Raw genomic sequence first — 13,219 nt, 5'->3', positions numbered from 1 at the left:
TAGCTGTACTAAACAGTGTAGTAGTATGACATCCAAAGTCATAATGGGTGAAATCCTGATGCACCTGAAGTCAATGGCAAAATTCCCATTGACTTCATTCGGGTCAGGATTTCACCCAATATGTGCGGTATAGAGGTGGATGCAGTTAGAAGCATGCATGAACCACTGAAGGTAGCAATCACGTACATTTGTATTAGTATGAGGATGTTGTTAAGGATCGAACAATCTGAGCCTGTTGTGGCTCATGATTGAATGGCTGTGTCCAGAATTTGAATATCTGGAATATCTATTTCTTTATTTGTGAGTAGGTGGAGATGCTTATTGAAGACAGCAGGGGATTAATAGATGCTTTCCCCAAAGGGCACAGTCCTGCAGACGAGGTGAGTGCCCTAATCACTGGATTCCCTTTCTTCCCCTTCCTGCCCTCTTTAGGAAAGTTCAGTGCCAAACTCAAGGACCATATTGCGCCCAGACCCTTCTCAAGGGCACAAGGAACAGGAAAGTCTTCCTGTTACAGCTTTCTTACCTGGACATATGCAAATAGGCATGCACAGTCCAGCCCCAAATCTGCAAAATTTGTTACTTATACAGCACCCCCGGGGGGTGCTAGGTACTCCAATACTACAACAATGGTAGGTGCAATAGACTGTATTGTTCTCAGAATCCTGGATAGAGCCCCAAATGGCTAACAGGCTCAACAGACAAAAAGACCCATGAAGAACGGTGGTAAGGCAAGTGGAATGAAAATAAAGTTAGTCCAGTGGTTAGGGCACTAACCTCGGTCTTGAGAGACCAAAGGTCAGTTCACTGCTGTGTCACAGATTTCCTGTGGGACCCTGTGCAAATCTCTCTGTGTCTCAGTTCGCCTTCTGTTCAATGTGAATAATAGCAGCCACTGACCTCACAGGGAAGTTGTGAGGATCAATACATTAAAGGCTGTGAATTGTTGTGGTAGTTGTTAGTTGAGGCATATAAGTTAATTGGATAGATAGAAAGGAACACAGCACACACACACAAGCATAACGATTGAGAATATGAGTGCGGGCACAATAATGTATCCTAATGACTCATTTAGTTTGATTTCAGTGTATTTGCTAAATAACTATTTTGCAAAAAGGAAGAAGATGTAGTTGTGTGTGAAATGGCCATTTGAATAAAAAAAATGGTGCAGTTCAGGCTTTATTCCTAGTTTTTCATTGTAAGTAGCATATCAGTTCGTTTGTTTGTGTGGCATTGTTTCTGTGGCATCTGTACTACTTGTAGGTTTCCCTGAAGTCAAAATTACTGCTTCAAGAGCTTCACTATGACATGTTCTTTTCGGTGTCTTCTTGCTCTGACACAATTCGTACTTCAGGGTAGTATGTATCCAGCCATCTGAGGCATTAGAAGTAATTTGCAAACATATACACTATCTATCATAATTCAGTCCATTTTGATAACAACATAACCTTATATGGTAATTGGTTCTCTACCAAATACAGTCCAGAGAGAAATGTGGGAGAGGGAACATGAACTAACAGCAGGGGGCTCAAGTCTCCTCTCACCAGGGTGACACCCATGTAACCCTGTTGAGTTCAATTGAGTTACTCTTGCTGTGCACCGATGTAAGTCAGAGGTGGATCAGCCCCCAGATATTTGTTAGTGCAAAAATTGTTTTCCTACCAAACTCTATGTGCTTTTATATACAGCTTTTCGGTTGTAAATTATATTAATGGCCTCAAGGTCTCAGATCTGTTGAATAGTCTTGAATGATGGTTTCCAAGGCAAAACGCAACCCGCATTGTGTTTATTCTACTCAAACTTTGAATGCACCACATTAAGCCAAACATGGGAGAATCCTTTAGAGTGTGAATATCAGCACTGTTCTCAGATAACATATTATTCCTCTAGCTAGTTCTTTCCTATATAACACAGGCCTCTTAACGGGATTAAGTGACAGTTACCTGTTTTAGGACAATTCTTGCAATACAAGCTGTTCTACTTTGCTCAAACTTGAGTTCTCATTTGATATGTAGCATAACATTCAGTGGAATCATATACTTCACTATTAACTTATGAAGAAAAAAATATTGATTTGCAGAACCTATTGGACCTGAAAGATTGAAAGCAGAAGATGTTGGCCACAAGGTTTGCACTTCCAACAATATACCCAGAAGTTTTCAGAAATTCTACAGGAGCTTTCTGATAAATGTGGATAAAACTCTTCTAGCTTATATATATATATATATATATATATATATATATAAAGCAAGTGACATCTAACCCAAAGAATCAACCTTTGGCAAGCACCGATAGCTTAACTCGACATAAAGGAATTTCTCCAAAATATATTTAATTGTTATTTCATTTAGCCTCCCGGTACATGTAGCTAAATTGTAGAATAGTATTTACGTCTTTCTTGTGTGTTCCCCTGTGATTCCAGCATCTTAATTGGCTGGCTGGGTGTCTTGATGGACCTGGTCTTAGATCTACAAGAAAGAACGGCTACATGCTGGGTGGAGATGATATAAATCCACCCTGTTTACTCAAACACATACGTTCTGCAGATGAATCACCAAAAAGACAGTTTTTTAAGGGCTGAGTTCCAGCAGTTGATTCACTCTTCTTCGTGAGCTGAAAATAGATTGTATTGTTCTCATAATCCTGTATAGAGCATCTTGAAACCTTATATAATGTGAAGGGTTTTTTTTTAATCTTTTCCTATAGCAAGAAAATGAACTTATTCAGTTGTGCCTACAGATAGTGATGCTAATTAACTGGTTTTTGGGGTTTTTTTGCAGTTTCCTCAATATTTCATTATAATTTCAATCTCTTCATTACAATTACAAACCTTATATACACTACATGTAGTTTTCACAATGAGCATTACAGAATCTTGGCAATATATGTAAAAAATAGAATCACATATCTATGTGAAAACCCCATAAGCTTATCAAACAAAAGTTGAGCTGCTTAGATTCATAATGCCCTGGTTATTGTCTTTACTGTGAAGTTCCAAGCAGCAGTAGCATAGCAACGTGTTCCTAGATAGCTATGGCTTTATTTAACAAGTGATAAAATTTAACAAAGTGATAATGCAAACCACAGAAAAAGCAAATTTGGTTAGGAAGCTATAGAACGGGGGAAACTTCAGATCTTTCAACCAAATTTAACAACCATGATTTAGCACACTTTACACGTATTTGTGGCTCTGGCACAGATGGTCATTATTCTGTGTCAGCAACTCTTATCAAGCCTGACATGTTCACCACACCTAACACACTTGTCATAAGCTGTATCTAAAAGGTGTCATTGTAAGGTATTGCATACAAATTGGTAGCATTCTGGTCCCGAACATCATTGCATGATGTATGTATGGTAAACCCAAAAAGGACTTTATATATATGTGCTGAAAATGTGTTCTTTAACATGTATTTGGCAAGCAGTGCCTAAGCCAGGCTTGTTTCAGAAAAAGGCATGTGGTTCCACTTGCTTGCATGGGTCTCCTATGTAAGATAGGTAAGGTCTGACCAAAGACAAAGAAAAGCACATTTACATACAAGGTAAACAAAGCCATCAGAAGAGGAAGGGGGGAAAGATGAATACTTAACAACCTCAATTGGGGATGGAGACTATATCCCCAGGAAACCTTCTGGCTTTTTGTAACAGGGTCAGTGAAATTTGGGAGATAAAAGCAGAAACAGAAAGCCATTTTGCTGTCCATCACTTGGGGAATTCAAGGGGCTAGAACTCTTGAAATCACAGAATGTTGGATCCTTCAACCAACAGGGTTGGAGTCTCTAGGAACCAAGTTTAGGTGAGAACCCTGCTTAGGCCAAGACTGCAACTTGCTGAAATTAAGTTTTAGTTTTAGAAGCCTATTTTTACTTTTGTTTGCTTGTAACCCTTTCTATCTTTATTCCTTATATTTAGTATCACTTAAATCTATGTTCTTTTGTTAAATAAACTGGTTTTCCCTTTACTATAAATCAATTCAGTGCTGTGATTGAAATAACAGTGTTTGTCAAACCCCAGTTAAATTAATGAGCTGCAGTGTATTGTCTCTTTAAAGGAGCAAGAAACTTAATAACTTCTGTGAGTGTTCGGGGAGAGGGCTGGACACTGCAGGGCAGATGGTCTGGAGAAAATTCGGTAATGAGAAGGTGTTGGGTTCCCCCTGCAAAAAGTAACTGGGCGATGGAAGCCAGGGTGTGACTTCCATAGTTGAGGGTTAGCTGTTGGTGCCAGGGCTGTGAGCCACAGCAGCATAACATTGAAGGCACCCAGAGTTGCAGGGCAGGCAGTAACACAACCCCTCCTTACTGGTCTTGATTGAGCCCAAAGATTGTCACAGTGGCCAAATCAGATGTTAGCCTAGGCTGCAACCTGGGCATGTTTTTTGAACTCTGTTTGCCCTATCTGTGCTAGCCTCCTAACATCTGCTAGTTCCCAGTTTGGCCACAGCCAAACTTTAACTGCATGCTTAAGCGTGATTGGTAAATTTGAGTTGAAAGCCCTGTGACGCCACAGTCTGAGGGTCAATCCAATAACTTTGCGGTTTCCTATTCCTCAGGGCTGTAGTATTTCATTAATGTTCTCTGTCAAGTGACCAATACATACTGTACAACCCAGAGGAAACAAAGATCTTTGATCTGGTCCGGCTCCTTAGTCTAGCTGTCTTACTAGTATTGGCCTTGCCTGAGGAGGTTTGAAGGCTAGGACTATAACAGGGTTTAAAAGAGAACTAGATAAATTCATGGAGGTTAAGTCCATTAATGGCTATTAGCCAGGATGGGTAAGGAATGGTGTCCCTAGCCTCTGTTTGTCGGATGGTGGAGATGGATGGCAAGAGAGAGATCACTTGATCATTACCTGTTAGGTTCACTCCCTCTGGGGGCACCTGGCATTGGACACTGTCGGCAGACAAGATACTGGGCTGTATGGACCTTTGGTCTGATCCAGTATGGCCATTCTTATGTTCTTATGGCCTGTGGATTGCCCTCCTGTCCCATACAGATGGCGAATGGAAATCCTTTCAAAATTGAATGAAGACCCAGCACTAGTATGGGCTTGTCATCAGTAGATCTCAAGATGCTTTACAAAGGAGGTCAATTTCATTATCCCCATTTTAGAGGTGGAGAAACTGAGGCACAGAGAGGTGAAGTGAATTGCCCAGGACCATCCAGCAGGCCAGCAGCAGAGCTGGGACTAGCAGCCAGGCCAGTGCTCTAGTCACTGAGTCAAGCAACAGCCCTATCAACAATTCATTAACAAAGAGCAGCTAATCAGATTATAGCACCTCGCTCATCTCCTCCCACATTCAGAAATAATTAACAGAGGGGCAAATCCTTCCCCTCGGTACAGCCTGAGTATCTGGGGAGGCAGTTTCACATGGCACCATCGGAAGGACTCCAAAGTGAGCAGAGCAAGAGTAGAGCTGCCCCCAGCTGTTAAGGGAGCCCTGAGGCTGCAGTAACTCCCATGACTCCTGCACCCCTCTCTTTGGGGACCAGCATAGGTGAGCTGCTGAAAATCCACTGGTCTTGCTTGCCCTGCCCTGCCCCAATCCATCTCGTCCAACTCTGTGTGGGGTGCCTTGATTTGTGCTCTCTGTGGGCTTCCCAGACCCTGCCCACTCACCCCATGTAATGTAACTGCATTGCAGTGTGTCCAAGTGCCTCCGTGCCCACAGCCTGGGCCTTCTCCATTGCTGTTGATGTCAGTAGGAGTCCTTCCTTTGACGGGCACTGGATGGATCAGGCCCCAAGGGAGAAGTCAGGCCCCTTTGTGTGTAATTGTAAGAAACAAACAGTTTAAAAGTTACAGGGGGCAATACAGTGTTTGTGATAAGCCAAAGAAGCAGACAGCTTTTGGAAAAACAAATCCCCTTGCAGCACGACCACACAGGCCAAACAGCGCAGGCATGGACTGAGACTGATATTCATGGAAAGAAAAATGGGGTCTAAGTGTCTTCCTCCTCTACATGCTGAGACTCCCGATCCTGTAATTGGATCTCTGCGTACAAGCCTTCACCAACATGCAGAGCCTCTTTGAAATCAGCAGGGCTCTTCACAGGGGTACGTTTCCCTACACAGATCCAGTTACAGGATCAGGGCATAGAAAAGACTGACTTCAGGTCTCTCAGATCCTTGAGCTGACAGAGGTGGGGAAGGTTGTTAAATTACCAGGCACTGGGAGGATGTTGCCAATCTCAAGCTAATTCTAGCAGCTGGTATGTAGGAGTTAATGCAAAGATGATGTACAGCACTTCACATGGAGTGTGAAGAGCAGCTCTCTGGTGAGTGAAGGGAGGAGGGAATTTATTGGAGAAAAGCTGTCATCTGAGCTGCTTCTCACTTCTGCTTGCAATCCTACATGGTGATGAGTCAGAGCCAGTAGGGTGTGCTTCTCTGGTGGGCTGAGGGGAAGCCCACACTCCAGATGCCTGGAGCCTTTCCACTGTTTAAAAACAGAAAGGTAAAAAAACCCAGCCCAGTGCAAGATCTGTAAATGCTATCTGTCCAGTTTAAGAGAACTCCGGTTGTGAAAATCTGGCAATTGCAAAGAAGGCTATCTAGAATTCAAACAGGGGCAGGGAGTAACTAAGAATCTGATTGCTTATCTGTCTACTCTCTAGAAAGGCATATGTTGTCGTAATAATATGGAACTTTAATGAAGCCAATTTTGGGGGTGACTTGCAGAAGAATTAGTTGGGAAATGGGTTGGGGTTTTTTCCACGGAAAACTTCAGTGATGCACATTTTCCATTTCTATCAATGTTTTTAGCAGAAAATCTTAACTTTTTTGTTGGAAAACTGAAAACCCAAAAACTGATTTATTTTTTGTTTGGTGTTCAGCCAAAAATCTTTGGTTTTCACATTTTCAGTTTTACAATGAAGAATTGAAACTTTTCAAGGAAAACAAACACTTTATGCAAACATTTCCAGTTTGTCAAAAACTCAATTTTCCATTGAAATATTTTTTGGAAAAATTTCTGCTAGTCCTATTAGAGACATTAAAAGGTGAAAAGTGAAACATATTCTAGTGAGTTTTAAAATACAGTACCATGAAGAAACACGAAGAGCTCAAGATTTCCCAGTGATTTTGACATTGTAGTCTTTCGTTTTCTAAGCATATAAAATGGTCACTGTAGGTGCCTCACAATTGATTGCTGAGTTTATTACGGCATTTAAAAAAACATTAGTACATTGAGACTAGCCATGACAAGAACTACAGAAATGATTAAGAGGCTGGTAGAACTGACTGAGGATAGATTAAAAGTACACACGTTTAGTTGCTTGGCCAAATGATGATTAAAAAGGGATATGTTAACTGTGCACAAGTATCTGGTGAATGCAAAACCCAAGGAAAGAGAGAAGAACTTGTTAGTGTAGCACAAGGAAATTGGAAAAAGGTGCCAGGGCTCTTCTGTTGAGTCACTCTGTTAACAGCAATTAGAACCTGGCATGTAGCTGCTGAAGTTCTGGTGAATCATTGTGGCAGGCGTAGCTCATTAAATCTACTTCTGACATGTGGGAGGTGGCAGAACCCGTTTGGGAAGAGGGAATAGAGACAGACACTGACTCCTAGCGGAGGAAGTTTAGGCTGAGTGTCAATGTTGTGGTGTTGGTGTCTGTTCCAAAGCCCACTGAAGTCAATGTGACTTTCTACAGACTTCAGTTAGTTGTGTTCCAGGCTTTTGTTGAGGATCGGGTAGGGACGCAGGCCTTTCCCAGTTTGGTACGAGTAATAAGATTTCCAGACTCCCTCCAGACACAAAGGGTGCGGGATGAAAGAAGTCCTGAGATAACTAGCACAACAAGAGTGATAGAAACCCAGGCTGCAACCCAGCAGGAAGACTAGCAACAGCTCTAGGAGGTTTCAGAGTAACAGCCGTGTTAGTCTGTATTCGCAAAAAGAAAAGGAGTACTTGTGGCACCTTAGAGACTAACCAATTTATTTGAAAGCTTATGCTCAAATAAATTGGTTAGTCTCTAAGGTGCCACAAGCTTTAGGAGGAGCTGCCTCAGAAAAGACAACAAGAACAGCCAATCGCTGTGAGGAAGCTAAAGCTGAGGTTTCTATGGAGTTGTTGCTTTTGAGCTATCTGTAATGCCAAACCTCAGGGACAACAGTATGGACAGTAAATCAAGGTGTGAGTGGAGTATAGGGTGGGCACTCAAGCTTGTTCAGGGAGCTACCAGGGTTGGGATAAAAAGAAAGCTAGTAAGTGACAGGATATTTATTAAAATGATAATCGGGATCCACTTTTCTAATGGTGAGATCTGCTAGATGGAGAAATCATCCTCCAAATAAAATTATGGGAGCCCGGTTGCTCAAGTCATTTAAAACAGAATAAGACATAGCATTAGGGAACCATCCTACACAGTTGTAGGGAACAATCTTACACTGGCAGGAGGATGGACTAAAGGACCTAGGAGGTTTTTCTCATTTCTATTTCTACAGTTTCAAATGTTCTTTAATACAAGAAAAATCAGAAGTAAAACTAGCCAATTTTAGGGATATAAAAGAGATGGTAGAGCATGGGTAGTTATGTTTCTTATCATGCTGTATTTAGATTTCTTTCTTCAAGCAGTTTGGTATTTGACTAGAGATTCTGGGATCTAATGGGATGGGGAGGGACTAGGATTTATTCTTTCACAAGAGTAAGATTTTTCTGGCTAGATAGAATTGATCTGTATGTCTTACAAGTTTTATGGGTGGCTTAGCTGGAAAATTATTTAATTAAAAAAAGTCATTGAATGAGATTCTTTGGGCTGGTCTATCTTGAATAAATTACTTTAGTGCAAATGAGTTTATTAGTTTAAGAAAAAGAGAGAACGTATATAACTCCTAAAGTTATTCATGACATCAATCTAAGCAGATAAATTAATGTATATTAGATTTTATATTAACTTTCTGTTTCATTCTGGAAAGACTTAGAACTGTTTTTTCTTATGCTGCAGTTTTCATCTCATTAAATTTATTAATAATTATACAGCTGCAAAATGAAAGATTCATTCCTGCTAGTGTAATTTACCTTCTAATAAGTATAAAGATTTTGATTAGCCAGACTTAGAACACAGAAAAACCATCCCTGCCAGCAGCTGTTGATGCTACCAGCAAATTTTGCTTACAGGCATAAACTTTTATTATTATTAGGACTGTCAAATGATTAAAAAATGGCAATTAATCATAAAAGTAGTCGCTATTAATTGCAGTTTTAATCACACTGTTAAACAATAATAGAATACCAATTTAAATTCAGCATGGAAGCATGTTCTCTGGAATGGTGGCCAAAGCATGAAGGGGCATATCTGGCATGTAAAGACCTTGCCAGCCACAACAGTGTCATGCGAATGCCTGTTCTCACTTTCAGGTCACATTGTAAATAAGAAGAGGGCAGCATTATCTCCCATAAAAGCAAACAAACTTGTTTGTCATAAAGATTGGGTGAACAAGAAGTAGGACTGAGTGGACCTGTGGGCTCTTAAGTTTTACATTGTTTTGTTTTTGAGTGCAGTTATACAAGAAAATAATTCTACATTTGTAAGTTACAGTTCCACAATAAAGAGGTTATACTACATTACTTTTATGAGATGAACTGAAAAATACTATTTCTTTTATCCTTTTTACGAGTGCACATATTTGTAATAAAAGTAATATAAAGTGAGCACTGTACACTTTGTATTCTGTTGTAATTGAAATCAATATATTTGAAAATGTAGAAAAACATCCAAAATTTTTGTAATAAATTTAAATTGGCATTCTATTATTGTTCAACAGTGCAATTAAAACAGAGATTAATTGCGACTTCTTTTTAAATCTAGTTAATTTGTTTTGCATTAATTGCTTGAGTTAACTGCGCTTAACTGGCAATTCTAATTATTTATTATTTGTATTATGGTAGAGCCTAGAGTCCCCAGCTGAGACTGGGTCTTCATTGTGCTAGGCACTGTGCCAACAAGTGGAGAGCCTTGAATAGTAAATAGACAAGACAAAGAGGGGAAAGGGAAAACAAAGGCACAGAGAGGTGAACATGCCGTAAGGTCACTCAACAAACAGTTCAGTGACTAAGTCAAGAATAGAATCCAGGTCTCCTGAATCCTAGTCCTAGCCAATTCCAGGACCCTTCTGCCTCCCTTGCCATTTTGAGTTGAGAAGTTACCTAGCTGTGTTACTAGCACTTTCAATATTCCTGTGTACTGTGGTCAGAGAATTTGTTAAGGTAAATTTGTAGTCACCATCCCTGCAAACACTTATTGATGTAACTTGACTCATATAAATAGTATCATTTTACAGGGATTTTAGGATCAGGTCGTGTAATTATAACTGCCGATGCATCAAGTGTCTGTGAATGAAAAGATCTCAGCTTATGAAAACCATCCCAAGAAACTCTTTTCACATTGGTACATGGCCTCTTTCAGAGTCAGGCTTACAAAGTTTGCGTGCTGGCTAATCACTAAAGAAACAGTTGTGCACAAAAGGCAAAACTGCAAATACTATCCAAAGATCTCAAATTCTGGCTGCTCTCAGGCATAGCATCCAAACACAGTGGTGTAGAGGCTCCTCCTATGGGAATTGCAGAGAAATACAAAGGATTAAAATAATGGAAACAAGTAAACGGATGATTGAGAAACAGGAGGAGGAATATTAGTTAAATATCATAGTAAAATTCCGAAAAGCCACTTTGAGTGATCTACCGTAAGTGCCAAGAAATAAAAAATGGTGTTTGCATTTCCTTTACTGTGCGGTTTCATAACTTGCCATCTGTTTATAAATGATTTGTGTTTCTGAGCATTATTCATTTTAGCATCTATATGCACAATGACCCAGGAGTGAACTCTCCCAACTTGAAATACAGCCATATGTATAAGAAGTTCCCATCAGCATCAGTGCCGTGCAGGGAGGCAAACTGCCACTCATCAAAATGGAAATATACACCCCAAATTAATTCGGTCAGGCAGTAACATTCTGGCAGGCTACCTACATCTGTCAGAAGTCTGGGAACATCCATCAGGATCTAGCAACTCAACGAGCTAGCTACAGTCATTCAATATCTTTCAGAACACTGCAGTGTAAATCATCCTCTTGAGATGGGTCCATAGCTTTTCTTAGTGTGTGTTTGCATAACGCCCCTATTAATGGGAGTGGTACACCCGCTCTCTTCCAGAAGTGAACATACCCCATGTCATGAGCTTCCACAGTTCCCATTAATATCACAGCAAGATACTGCTCACACCAGATAGCAATTGTCAGTGCAACTCATAGACTCAAGGTCTTCATAGAATCATAGAAGATTAGGGTTGGAAGAGACCTTGGGAGGTCATCTAGTCCAACCCCCTGCTCAAAGCAGGACTAACCCCAACTAAATCATCCCAGCCAGGGCTTTGTCAAGCAGGGCCTTAAAAACCTCTAAGGATGGAGATTCCACCACCTCCTTAGGTAACCCATTCCAGTGCTTCATCACCCTCCTAGTAAAATAGTGTTTTCTAATATCCAACCTAGACCTCCCGCACTGCAACTTGAGAACATTGCTCCTTGTTCTGTCATCTGCTACCATTGAGAACAGCCTAGCTCCATCCTCTTTGGAACCCCCTTTCAGGTAGTTGAAGGCTGCTATCAAATACCCCCTCACTCTTCCTTTCTGCAGACTAAATAAGCCCAGTTCCCTTAGTCTCTGCTCATAAGTCATGTGCCCCGGCCCCCTAATAATTTTCATTTCTCTCCTCTGGAATCCCTCCAATTTGTCCACATCCTTTCTGTAGTGGGGGCCCAAAGCTGGACGCAAGACTCCAGATGTGGCCTCACCAGTGCCAAATAGGGGGGAATAATCACTTCCCTCGATCTGCTGGCAATGCTCCTACTAATGCAGCCCAATATGCCGTTAGCCTTCTTGGCAACAAGGGCACACTGCTGACTCATATCCAGCTTCTCCTCCACTGCAATCCCCAGGTCCTTTTCTGCAGAACTACCACTAAGGCAGTCAGTCCCCAGCCTGTAGCAGTGCATCCGATTCTTCCTTCCTAAGTGCAGGACTCTGCCCTTGTCCTTGTTGAACCTCATCAAATTTCTTTTGGCCCAATCCTCCAATTTGTCTGGGTTACTCTGGACCCTATCTCTGCCCTCCAGCATATCTACCTCTTCCCCCAGCTTAGTGTCATCCGCGAACTTGCTGAGGGCGCAATCCATCCCATAATCCAGATCATTAATGAAGATGTTGAACAAAACTGGCTCCAGGACCAATCCGTGGGGCACGCCACTTGATACCGGCTGCCAGGTAGACATCGAGCTGCTGATCACTACCCATTGAGCCCGACGATCTTGCCAGCTTTCTATGCACCTTATAGTTCATTCATCCAATCCATACTTCTTTAACTTGCTGGCAAGAATACTGTGGGAGAACATATCAAAAGCTTTGCTAAAGTCAAAGGATATCACGTCCACCACTTTCCCCATATCCATAGAGCCAGTTATCTCATCATAGAAGGCAGTCAGGTTGGTCAGGCATGACTTGCTCTTGGTGAATCCACTTTGACTGTTCTAATCACCTTCCTCTCCTTCAAGTGCTTCAAAATGGATTCCTCAGAGTTGACTTCCTTACAGGAAAGCACCGTCTTATGTGCAGTCCCCCCAGTCGCACTGTGTCGGACGTGGGTGAATGAATTGTTTTAGATAGGAGCAAGGATTGGACGTGCATTGCATTTTTAAAGGTGATAATGATGAATGACATTTAGGCCTTGTCTACACTAAAAGTTTTGTCAGCAAAAGTTATGCCACCTTAATTAAAGCGCTTTAATTAAAACCATGGTTGCATGTCCACAGTTGCTCCTTGTGCCAGCAGAGTGCATCCACACGAACAGCTCTTGCATCAATACAGAGAGCAGTGCACTGTGGGCAGCTATCCCTCTGTGCAACTGGCCACAGGGTGCTTTGGGAAGGGTTTGCAATGCCTCAAGAGGCAGGCACAGCCTCACACAGTGCAGGTTTCTCAATCCCATCTTTCCAGGGGCATCACAGTAGATTGTTTGCGGCTTTTTGAACTGAAGTGGGCGGGGGGATGAGGGAGAGGAGAGTGGTGTGTCTGGGGTGGGGGAAACAGCAGGCTGACCGACCTATCCTGTGGCACAGGGAGAGGGACACCCCCACACACACACACACATCAGCCCCCAGCTCTGCTCAGCACAGCGGTCTCTCTCGATGCTGCCCGCTCTGCCTGCCTATGGTTCTGTGATTCCCTC

General features: G+C 41.8%; 1 protein-coding gene across 1 annotated transcript in view; it reads left to right on the top strand.

The window, feature by feature from the left end:
- CAMK1D (calcium/calmodulin dependent protein kinase ID) overlaps nucleotides 1-13,219 on the top strand; it is a 358,532-nt gene that overhangs the window by 246,171 nt on the left and 99,142 nt on the right. The window lies entirely within an intron of this gene.

The sequence above is a fragment of the Eretmochelys imbricata genome, chromosome 1 (genome assembly GCF_965152235.1).
Source record: "Eretmochelys imbricata isolate rEreImb1 chromosome 1, rEreImb1.hap1, whole genome shotgun sequence".
Taxonomy (NCBI): domain Eukaryota; kingdom Metazoa; phylum Chordata; order Testudines; family Cheloniidae; genus Eretmochelys; species Eretmochelys imbricata.
This window is presented reverse-complemented; position numbering and strand designations above follow the sequence as displayed.